This window comes from Dipodomys spectabilis, unplaced genomic scaffold (assembly GCF_019054845.1).
Source record: "Dipodomys spectabilis isolate Male_0828 unplaced genomic scaffold, ASM1905484v1 ptg000019l, whole genome shotgun sequence".
Taxonomy (NCBI): Eukaryota; Metazoa; Chordata; class Mammalia; order Rodentia; family Heteromyidae; genus Dipodomys; species Dipodomys spectabilis.
The window spans coordinates 180,431-192,850 of NW_024870696.1; the positions used below are offsets into that span (position 1 = coordinate 180,431).

Genomic DNA, 12,420 nt, shown 5'->3' on the forward strand with positions numbered 1-12,420 from the left:
CCCTCCATTTTGTGTTGGGGATTTGGACCTTTCTAATAGGAGTATAATGGTATTCCATGTTCTTTTAACTGGCAATTCCTCAATGATATCTAATGTTGATCATCTTTTCATGTGCTTATTTGACCTTTATCTACCTACCTTGTTTGGTGAAGTGTATGTTCAAGTGTTTTGTCCATTTTTAAACCATTCCTTATTGTTAAGCCTTAAGAGTTTTTTATGTGTTTTAGATAAAAGCCTTTCATTCAGGTATGCCTTTTGCAAATGTTTCCTCCTAAGGTGTGGCCTGTATTCTTATTCTCTTAACATTGTCTTTTGCCGAGAAGTTTTTAATTTGAATGCGACACCAGCTTATCAATTCTTTCATGAATGTATTTCTTTCATATAATACACACACACACACACCTAGGTAAGAAGCAAGACCCTAGCTTAGAAATAATATGTATATATTTTAAATAATAATATATATTATATGTTATATAATAATATATTATATAGTACATATACTATATATACACATATAGTATATAATATGTATATATATATTATAAAGAATAATATATACATATATAATATATTTTATGCATATTTATAACACAGAACTACCCTTTGACCCAGCAATTCCTCTCCTGTGTATTTATAATATGTATATATAATATAACAATAACATATAATAATATGTTATATAATAACATAATATAATAATATATAATAATATGTATATATAATGATATGTATATACATATTATATATTATTATAAATAATAATATGTATATATGCACCTTTTCTCTTTCCATATAAACTTTTTAAATTTTATTTTATCAAAACACTGTCTTAATATATATTCCAGGCTGGCCTTGAATTGACCATTCTGCTTCTGCCTCCTAAGCACTGGCATTAAAATGTGGACCACCATACCTGGAACTCCATACAAACTTAAGAATCAGTTTGTCAATATCCACAACTTGCTAGGATTTTGACTGGGATTCAGAGATATTTTTAATTTCCTTTAATAGTATTATGACATTATCTCAATGTGTGAGCACCAATGGCTCACACCTATAATCCTAGCTACTCAAAAGTTTAAGAACAGAGGATTGCAGTTTGTATTTAGCCCAAGCAGGAAAATCTGTACAATTCTTATCTCTAATTAACCAGCAAAAAGCTAGAAATGAACTCTAGTTCAAATTGTAGAGCTCCAGCCTTGAGTTTAAGCCCAATACTGTCATGTGTGTGCACACACACACACACACGCGCGCACACACACACACAATCCATAATACATATATTCTAAAATTAGAACTCCATCTGGCTGGGAAAGAGCTATCCATTCTTGAGTGAGTTTAACTTCCACTGTCTTTTTCAGATCAATTTGTTCTCCTAAATCACTAGGGGTCACATATATCCTAAAGGACAAGTTCCAATAGCCTTCCACAGTCTCTCAATTTTATAGGCCTCTGGGAATACAAACACTGAATGGCATTTAGGTGTAACACTTGTGGAATGTGGGAATTTAGAATGATGAGCATACTCAGGAAAATGATGAAGAACTTGACAATAAAGATAATGGTGATGAGAAAACAGTACCCCTAAAGAAGACGGGATTGTTGGTAATGGCTGAGTAACTATTTGGCTACACTGATGACGTTGCCTTCATGAATAAAATAATATTTTATTTACTTTTGAAATTTTCTCCTGTCACCTGCTACTCCAAGTTCCTAAGGACAAAGATTGTTATTCATTTCTAGATCTCTTATTTCCATTTTTCATATATTCAGCAGGTATTTAATAACAGCTCACTATTTCCAGATATATTGTGCCCTGGCATTGAGCTAACCATGGACTCAATGTACAGTAACTTTTTTAATAAATGAGAGACTTTAAACTATAGATATATAAAATTGTAACTAACTTGAGAAAAATAAATATTATTTATACTTATCTACCTCCAAAACAAATAACAGGAAATATAAGATAGATATTTAATAAGTATATGCTGAGTAATTGGTAAAAATAAAATACAACACAATGCAAGATGTTATTAAGAGGATCTGTGTGTAAAGGATACAGCAAATATATGAGAACTCTGTATTCTATTCTATTCTCAGTTTTTTCTATAAAGCTAAAGCTGCTCTAAAATATAAAGTATTATTTTTAAGAAGGAAATTAGGAATAACAAAAACTTGGGTCTTTTTTTAACAGCACCTGGCTCTACTGATAATCACCATCGAAGAACTGTTTTTTTAATTTTTTTTAGTTATAGTTCAGCAAAAGTTAAAAAGGAAAGCAGTATTAACTCAACCCAAGAAACAACTTTTCACGTCAAGTTCTATCCAAATTCATATTGTTTCCAAAAACCTGATCATAAATGTCTATGACTTCACTGCTCTTGTTGATCACTAAACCATAGACCATTGCACAGCAGACAGAAAGACCACTCAATGATCATTTGCTGAGAAGGAGATTCAAAGAGTTCCTTAAGGATTTATTTGGGGTCTCTACAGGCACAAAGTACAAGCCACAAGACAACTGAGTGTGTTAGTCTATTACAGACGATGCCCAGCCTCCAAGAGAAGCCAGACTAAACCCAGGAGCTTCCCGTTGATAATAAGCTTTCTGCACTGTTCTACCAAGCCTCCTTGATTATATTAAAGCTGACTTTACTCAGTGTTTACAGGCCAAAATTAGATGCTAGTTAATAAATATCTCATTTTCCCAATGGTAGGATTCTGAATTGTAGATATTCGATAATATTAAACAATTAGATGTTAAACAAAGAAGAAAGCGCAAAATTAGAAAGGAAATAAAAATAAGATAGTTATGGTCATCCAAATCATATATGAATAATGCAAATATGTGAGACAGAAAAAGCTTAGAGAACTCATCAGGGTGATCATTAGATGGCTGCTCCATTGCAACAATGAGACATACAAGTTGTTATGTCAAAAACAAACTTTACAACTTTGGTGGGGGGAGGGGGAGGAGGATTGGGCAGGGAGAGGAGGGGAAGGGATGGGAAGGGGAAACAAAGGAGGAGGCTACAATGCTTGATAAGAAATCTATTCATTATCTTACCCACGTAATTGTAACCCCTCTGTACAGTATTTTCACAATAAAAAAAAAAAGAAAATTCAAGATGGCAGACTAGAGACATGGCACTATCAGAGCTCTGTTCAATCAGAAATACAAAATTCTAATTAGATGGTTGGTGTTACAGTGAATATTCCTGGAAAGGTATCTAGACATCTTAGTTTCTTTGTTAAACTATGTTATTCAAAAACTATTGTGCACACTGTCTTATATCAGTCAGATAGCAGTAAGTGCATACTGAATAGAATAATATCAAACAAAATATAATTAAATGCCCAAAGCAACACGTGAAGATTTATCAGTAGAGTTACTTATCCCTAGTTCACGTTATAATTGCCTAGTGGCACTTTTAAGCACCAACTCTCATTCCCTACCCTGACATATTTTAATGGCTACAGAAATCCTTAAGGTCTATTTGGGGTTCCAAATTTCCTGGTGAAAGAAGCCCTGGAATGCCTGGGGATATTGGATACATTTCTGGACTGAGTAGTTATTGTAGGGAAAGAGTTGGTTGATTCATATATTGCGCAGTTTCAAACAGGGATAGAGGTATAAAGAATCCAGTGTGTCTGCACTGCAGACAGGTCACCATTTATGGGAGCTGGCACAAGACATTAGCATGTCACAGAGGCATGTTTTTAAATGGCTGTTTGCTTTCTGGATGCCTGTGGGACCTGTATTTGGGTCTGAGGTGTAGCTAACGTAAAGTGCACCTAGTAAGCGAATATGAGAACAGATATCTGAACATTAATATTCATTTACAGTGCTCTGGCACTAGTAGATGGGAAGGCTGCTCTAATTTTATTAGTGTCTATTAAAATGCAATCAAATGGAAAGATTTGAACTCAATTTGTTATATGTGATACAGAATCACTTACTCCAGTCTTGGAAGAAGAGAGTTCACAGGGAGGTTGGGGAAAATGGGTAACGATGAAGTTCCTCTGGATGATACTTCCATTCTGCTCTTAGATAAGATATGAAGATTGTTAAAATTTCCAAGCAAAAACCTCCAACTTTTGAGGTTTACAAAGGAAATTGATCTTAACTGAGAACAGAGGTGGAGCCTCTTCTGAAGCCTGGCCTTCCACACACACCCAGGAGCAGCTGTAACCCTCTGACCAGAGGCTCAGAATGGAAACGTGAAGCAGAGGATGGGGAAGATGTGCCTGACAATGACAAGATATTCCTGGGTCAAGACCTAAGTCCTCAGCTGTATATGAAGCTCCTCAAATGCCAATCTCCTTTGAGGAGAAAGTAGGGAGGCTGTTCCTGACTAAACCGCTCCTGTTTGGAGACAGTTCAGATGCAGGCAATGCTTAAAGAGACCTGGTGTCTTTCATCTTCTACTTTGGGTGAGGAATCAAGATAAACCAGGCCAACCAAAGGCAATTTTCAGAGAGAAAACCTAGAGATATTCCCTACTAGGAGAATTGCTTCCATTCAAGGAGATGATGGAGTTTCACACACAGCCAAATCCACCTGCCCTCCCATGGGTCAGGGCCAACTACCAGATCCACCCTGTTAGAGGATGCCTTACATTGGGTTGTGGTATTCAGTCATCATAATCCTAAGGTTGACATGGTTAAGATCTTTCATAGACTTCAGAATGCATTTCTATCTAGTGTTCTCCCGGTTCCCCCATCCCACATCTCTGTCTCTCACTGCTGAGGATCAAACCCAGGGCCTGCACATGCCACTCAAGTGCTCTCCCATTGAGTTACAACTTCAACCCCAGCTATTCCTATTCTTGTTCATGTAATGAACATAAAAAGCAAAATGCAGAAAGTAGTAGAAGATGAAGTCAGAATTTAACCTAGATCTTTAGACTCTAAATCTCATGCTCTTTGCAAAACAAACATAAGTATATATTAAATAGGTAGAAATTAACCCACATCCCATCCAAGATCTAAATAAAAGCTCATCTAAGGGCATTAATGGCCTCAGAGAGGCGATCCACACTGTTTCCTTAACCTGAGATCCTTACCTCCTGGTCACTGAGTGAAATATCAAGTCTGACTCTAAAGGTAAGCAGTACATGTGCAGAGGGAGTGGGGAGAGTATTGTTGGAGGAGACAATTCAGTAATTCAGAGCACACAATTGAGAGCAAGACAAAACAAATATCATACTCTTAAGCAACTCAGTTCGCATCTCTAAACCTTAATCTCCTTCCCCTTTAGTTAGAGATAATGCCTTACAGAACTTGCAAGGATTCAGTCAAGTAATACATGCAAATCTTGAAGCGGGGAGCCTAAGGCCTAGAAAGAATGCAAACGTCTTTGATCCCCCATAAACACATACAGACAACCTCATACAACCATCCACAGACACCACTAACTGATGAACCACCTTTGCCATCCTTCCTGTTGATGATAACTAATATCCCTGTGGCAATTTATGAGCACAACTGCCTCTATTGTCTCGATTTAGGATAAAAACATGTAAGGGAAAATGAAAGGAGACGGATGGAATGGAAAGAGCCCTGATTCCATGTAGCAAGAATCTTGATCATTTTTAACTCCATTTTCAATGTTCTCTGAGCCCATGAATACGTCAGTCCTCCTTCCTCTCAGTGTTGGCAGCTATTAAAAGAGAGAGGATCAAATGAGTTCCTTTTCAGGACTCTGCTGCTCCAAGGAAAAGATGCCTAACGAAAACAGCGAAATGGTGCTGAGGCCCGGGACTGACTTGAGAAACATGAACTCTCTCCTCAAATGGCTGGCCTGAGAGTTTGGGGGGGTCACAGGAAAACTTTCTTTCCTCTTGGATCAAACTAGATCTAGAACCTCGACCTGGACTCAAAGGTCTCAACGGAAATCAGTCACAAATCACTGAGTAACAAAGGAAAAGGCATCCCACGGCAGCAAAGCCAGAAGTCTAAGAAGTTGTATTTCGTGTTCACTAAGTGAAAATCCTCCACACAGCCGGCCTCCTTTCCCAGCCGCCCAAACCTCGCAGTGAAGCCACCCCTAGTTAAAACTGTCCCTGTCACAATTATATCAGTAACTGCCCCCAAACACAAAATGCACTGGGTATCTGATCTCCAAAACCCAGGACCCTGAAACACCACCACTAAATGCCCCAACACTCAGCTCCAAGCTTTGCTGCCCTCCACCCTAAGCCTGACTCTGCAATCGGCCTGTCTGGTCTGCCAACATTTCCAACTGCTCTAACATTGCTAAAGCTGCTGTGTCTTGCAGCAGCTTCTGTCTCCAGCTACTTTACTTCGGCCTTCTTGGGTCATTAGCGCTCTTTATTTGTTGTCTCCCCCGCGCCACACGCCCCTTCGCCCCGTATTACACAAAAACAGACCACCAGAAATGTGAGATCTGACTTCTCAAGTCTTGCCACCCCCTCCCTTCCTTCCCCTTCCTTGCTTGAAATACCCCTCTTCTGATTCAAAAAACTTTTCCTGAGATCACTCTTTCTGAGAGAAGTACATTCAGAACTTTCATTTTCGAAAAAGGAAAAGAAACAAAAGGGGGAACAAAAAGATCCACATCACTTACTTTCATCCAGGGGGTGCACAGTTTGGGAAAGAAGAAAACAAGAGTTATAATCCACTGCGCCCCCCACCCCAACCCCAAAAGAAGAATCAGCTGGGAGACGCTTCTTGTTCCCCTCTGCCGGTGTGCTAGGCATACATCCACAGGCTGATGCAAGATGCCTTTGAGAGGAACCTCACATTCTGAGGATTCCTGGGAAAGCGCCAGGGATCCCAGCATCCAATATATTGCACATTTGGTTTCAATTAGGAAGGGGGTTGGGGAGGGAAGAAGGCAAGTCACCAATCAGAGCTGTTTTCTGTTTAGAGACTATTTCTTTTGACCCAAGGGACCATGGGCAAAGCTATAATTTGCAGCAAAACCCATTCATAGAACAAAAAATATGTAAAACCATAGAACAGACTTAAACACGTAGCTCCCTTCCGCCTTATCCCCACCCACGCACATCCCAGCGCCCTCCTGTGCCATCTAAGACTTGATCCCCATCCTGGGGCGCCCCTCCTCCCCACCACCTCATTTTCCTTACTTGAGCTGGATCTCTAAGCACGACTTCAAGTTTGGAGTTTCTTCCAGTTGAAGGGTCCGGGATCGCTGAGATCACATGCCTAAAGAGAATCTTTAGTGTTTGGGCCATGAGAGCTCAATGCTGAACCCTGCTCAGAAAGACTTGATTCAATCCTTCCCCGTCTCCTCTACCAAAAAAAAAAAAAAAAAATCTAGATGATTCCAGAGTCCAGGTTTTCAGGAGGGTTTTTTTTAAGCTTTTTTTTTTCCTCTTTCTCCCCACTCAATTCTCAGTTGGCTGCTGTCACCAAGGTCCGTTTTTGTCCTGGATTCATAGCTGTTAAATGAAAACATAAGCATTTACAAGGACTTTATAATTTATTTTGTACACTTCCTCTCCTCCTCCTCCTCCTCCTCCTCTCCTTGTCCTCCTCCTCCTCCACTTTTCTCCTCCTCCTCCTTCTTCTCCTCCTCCTCCTCCTCTCCTCCTCCTCCTCCTCCACTTCTCTTCCTCCTCCTCCTCCTCTTCCTCCTCCTTCTTCTTCTCCTCCTCCTCCTTCCTATTCCTCTTCCTCCCCCGCCTTCCACTTCTTTCTCTTCTTCCTCTTCCTTCTCCTCTTCTCTTTCTTGTTTTTCTCTCTTTCTTCTTTGTGTTCTTCTTTCCTGCAGCCGAGGTAAAGATCATGTGACAGCAGTGTGTAGGGACAGGGGAAGACACCTTGCTAGGCTCTCTAGGTGATAACTAATAATCTTCTCCATCCATCCAGGCACCAGCCTTAACCCTTCTTTTTTTTCTTTTTTTATTATTACTGTGAAAATACCATACAGAGGGGTTACAATTACATGGGCAAGATGAGTACATTTTTTATCAAGCATTGTTGCCTCCTCTTTTGTTTCCCCATACATCTCTTCCCCTCTCCACTCCCCAAATGATCACAAACAAGACCATACTAAAGCTACCAGCACAACTATGTTTATTGCAGCATTATTTTTTTTTTTGGTTCCGGTCATGGGGCCTGAACTCTGGGTCTGGGTGCTATTCCCCAGCTCTTCAGCTCAAGGCTAGCGTTCTACCACTTGAGCCACAGCATCACTTCCGGCTTTTTTCTTTTTGTTTATGTGGTGCTGAGGAATTGAACCCAGGGCCTCAGGCATGCAAGGCAAGCGCTCTACTACTGAGCCACCTTCCCAGCCCCTATGGCAGCATTATTTACCATAGCTAAGATATGGAACCAACACAGATGCCCCTCAGTAGATGAATGGATCAAGAAAATGTGGTATATATACACAACAGCCTTAACCCTTCTGAGCCTGGCTCACTCATGACAGAGCACAGATTCTCTGTGAGTGTATGGAGTGCAGGGTAAGAAACTACTCAAGGGCAACAGATCCATGGAGGAAGGCAGATGTCAAAAGTTGAGCTAAGAAAGTCTAGCCTGACTTTGAGAGCTCATCTCACCCTAAAAGAGACCTCTTTGTTCTGATCTATCCCCAACTCTCCTCTGTTTATACTTGATCAGGGATTATATAGCCTTCAAGATGAGCAGGGAGAGAAGTGGAGCCACAGAGAAAGAGAGATCCACCCTTCTCACCACAGTAATTTGGGAGCATGAGATGTTTCACAAGGGAAACAGAGGCAAAGAAGCTACTAACAAGAGTGGCCATGAAATTAAGATCCAATGTCAGTGGTAAGTATCTGAAAGGCTTGAGAATCCAGCACCTCTGAGAGTCAAGCAGCTTGGGGTGTGTACTGCACAGAGATGGAAGAGGACAAAAAGAATGAAGAGGATCTTCAGAGAGCAGCCACAGAGACAAAGACTGAAAACAAAACCAAAGAGGTAGAAAACTAGATCTCCAGTCAGTTTACAAAGAGAAAACAGGACAGAGAAAAACCTTCAAATAGAAGTCACAAAGTCAGGGCTGGGAAGGTGGCTCAGTGGTAGAACGCTTGCCTTGCATGCATGAGGCCCTGGGTTCGATTCTTCAGCACCACATAAGCAAAAAGGAAAAAAAGCCAGAAGTGGCGCTGTGGCTCAAGTGGTAGAGCATTAGCCTTGAGCTGAAGAACTGAGGGACAGCGCCCAGGCCCAGAGTTCAGGCCCCACGACCAGACCCAAAAGAAGAAGAAGAGGACGAAGAGGAAGAAGAGGAAGAAGTCGACACAAAGTCAAGTGTGAAGGTGACTGAAGCCAAGATACTCAGCTCAACTACATAAATCTATATTGAGCATTATCAGGCACTTTACTGGGTGACTGCCAGAGACATCCATAGACATCTGGTTATAGACAGACACCCAGAGTCCCTAATATGGGTCTAAGCCTGGAGTAGTTACTTCTTTGGTATGATTCTAAAGAACAGATCAATTGTATGAACTGTGCTTTCACAGATTTGTTGAAGTTATAGGATATAAGTGGAAAAGAGTGTAACAGCCTCATAAAGGCAGAGTTTAACAAAGGTCAGGAACCTATAGCTATGAGTCTTCAAATACCAGTATCTAACAAGGTTCTTCACTGAGGGAGGACTGCTTATTTATCAAAGAATATATATCATGAGAATTCTGGCTTGACCCAGGGTTATTAACTTCATAACCTAGACACCCTGAGTTTGTCTGAGCAAGGATGAGCTACCTCATCAAGGGGAGAGAGTAAGAACCAAGAATACTCTTGGGGAAGAATTTATTGAATGAATACTGATCCAATGGATAAAAGATGGCCCAAGTTATAATTAAACCTTGTCAAAGGTAAAGAGCAACTCAAAGACATTGACCATGTCTGTCACTCAAAATACAATGCCCTGTCACTCAAAAATCCCTGTTACTGCTCCTATTCTGAGACAAGTCCCAGATCCAATCCTAAACTCTAGGCAATAGATGCTACCAACACAAGAACAAGGAAATGCTGCAAACAATACTCTACTAAGATGTTTGAGAGTCATCAGATTTCAGCCTGTTTGAAGATATAGCACTTGCCATGTGGGAGAGAGCTGTGTTTCTCCACCTTGACCAGCCATTGCAGTAAGAAAGCAGACCTACAATGAAAGGACATGGCCAATTCTGCTTCAAAGCTAGAAGGACTGATTTACAGAAAACAGAGGAAATTTCCTGAGAACTATTTCATAGGATCTTGAGTAAGGCTGGAATTCCTTAATATTGTGGGAACAGATGTGGAGACATACTGTTTTATTACTCTTTTGTGCAAAGATTTCACCCTCTAGTTGGTTTGGCTTGGGAACTATGAGTCATTGCCATCAGAATTATTTATGTTCCATAGAAGGTAATATATCTTAGTTGTGAGGACATTTTTATACTGAAAATGAATAACTGAGAAGCAGTACAGAGTCTATTGCTAGGAATACACTAAAAATAGAATGGATCTATTTAGATTGGTCAAGAGGCAGTATGAATTAGAAGGAAATGTGTAAGATGACTTGTCAAGATCTTTTCTTCCCTGGCAATGCAAGGTTCAGGTAAATTCAAGTATTGAAAACTGAAATTACTCTATCACTTCTGCCTCTAGATGGCTAAGGGCTAGACCATTTGTGATCCCTTAAGAAATAAAATGAATGAAAGCAAAAGAAACATAGCTAACATAGTTTAAGAAACACACTTATACTGTTGTGGTGTTGTATACCTGTAATCTCAGCTACTCAGCAAGCAAACATAGGTGGATAATGACTTTAAAGTCAGCCTGGAAAAACTTAATAGAACCTTATCTCAAAAATATATCATTCTAGGGCTGGGATGTAGCTCACTGGCAAAGCGCTTGTCTAGCAAGTGTAACGTCCTGGGTTCGATCCCCAGTACCAAAAAAGAAAAGACAAAAAAAATACAGTTAAAAAGTATATCATTCTAGTCAAAACAGCTTATCATCAAAACACAATGACAGGCTGGGAGCCAGTTGCTTATGGTTCAGGAGGCTAAAATCTGGAGGATTATGATTTGTGGCCAGCCTAGACAGAAAAATCCAACAGATCCTATCTCTAATTAATCAGCCAAAAGATGGATTGGAAGCAAAGCTCAAGTGATGCAGCACCATCAAGCAAGCAAGCTGGGTGAGTGGAAGGCATTAAGTTCAAATCCAGAGAGAGAAGATACAGAAGAGAAGATGGCAACAAACAACAATAAATGCTGATGAGAATGTAGGGAGAAAAAAAAACTATACATTGTTGGTAGAGATGTAAATTACTCCAGCCTCTATGGAAGTCAGTACAGAATGTCTTCAAAAACACTAAAAATAGAGTATATGTCCAAAGGAATGTCAGGATAAAATAGAGATACCTAGACACTCATATCTAGAACAGCATTATTCACAATAACCATGCTATGTAATCAGCCAATGTCCCATCAGTAGATTAATGCATTAAAAATAAAACTTAGAGCAGGTACACAACAGAGTATTATTCCACCATAAAAGAGAATAAAATTATTGCATTAACAGGAAAATGGGTAGGACTAACAAGAGATCATTGTGTTGAACAAGACAAGCTATGTTCAAAAGGCAGTTATGACATGTACATTTATAAATGTGAGACTGTTGGTGAGGAGCAAGCTGGAGCGGAAAGGAGAGGGGGAGGGGATGACTATGAATGTAGTAACTTGTATCTATATGTGGGAATAGCATAATGAAACCCGCCAAAACTATAAAAAGGGGAAATGATAAGAAAGTGATAGAGATAGTTGGTCTGGGAAGGTGGCTCAGTGGTAGAGTGCTTGCCTTGCATGCCTGAGGCCCTGGGTTCAATTCTTCAGCACCACGTAAGCAAAAAGAAAAAAGCCGGAAGTGGCGCTGTGGCTCAAGTGGTAGAGCGCTAGCCTTGAGCTGAAGAGCTGACGGACAGCGCCCAGACCCAGAGTTCAGGCCCCACAACTGGACCCTCCCCAAAAAAAAGAAAGTGATAGAGATAGTAAATTTGATCAAATTACAATATATACATATATATGTTAGAATATGTAGAAATAATGTGATAAACCCCTTTATGTCATTAATATGCAGTCATAATAACTATGAACAAAAGGACTAGGGTATGGCTCAAGTAGTCAGTCTTAACCTTGCTTATCATGCTTAAGATCCTGAGTTTAATCACCACACACACACACACACACACACACACACACACGTGTGAAGAGGATAAGAAGTAGGAGGAGGAGAAAGGAAGGAAAGGAAAAGGAGAGAGAGAAAGAAAGAGGAAAAGAGAGAAAGAAAACTTTAAAAGAATATGTCTGTATTCACAGAAACCAAGCTCATATGATACATTTGAGCTCCACAAAAAAATTAAAACCAAATCTGGACACGTGTGGCTCATGCCTGTCATCCTAGCTAGTTGGG

At 40.0% G+C, this 12,420-nt stretch overlaps 1 protein-coding gene across 1 annotated transcript in view; it reads right to left on the bottom strand.

The window, feature by feature from the left end:
* Ddr2 (discoidin domain receptor tyrosine kinase 2) overlaps positions 1 to 6,743 on the bottom strand; it is a 135,433-nt gene extending 128,690 nt beyond the window's left edge. Inside the window, exon 1 of the mRNA XM_042674321.1 lies at positions 6,596 to 6,743. The gene's annotated coding sequence lies outside the window, so the exon portion shown is untranslated. The remainder of the gene's footprint in view (positions 1 to 6,595) is intronic.
* Positions 6,744 to 12,420: the final 5,677 nt, after the last annotated feature.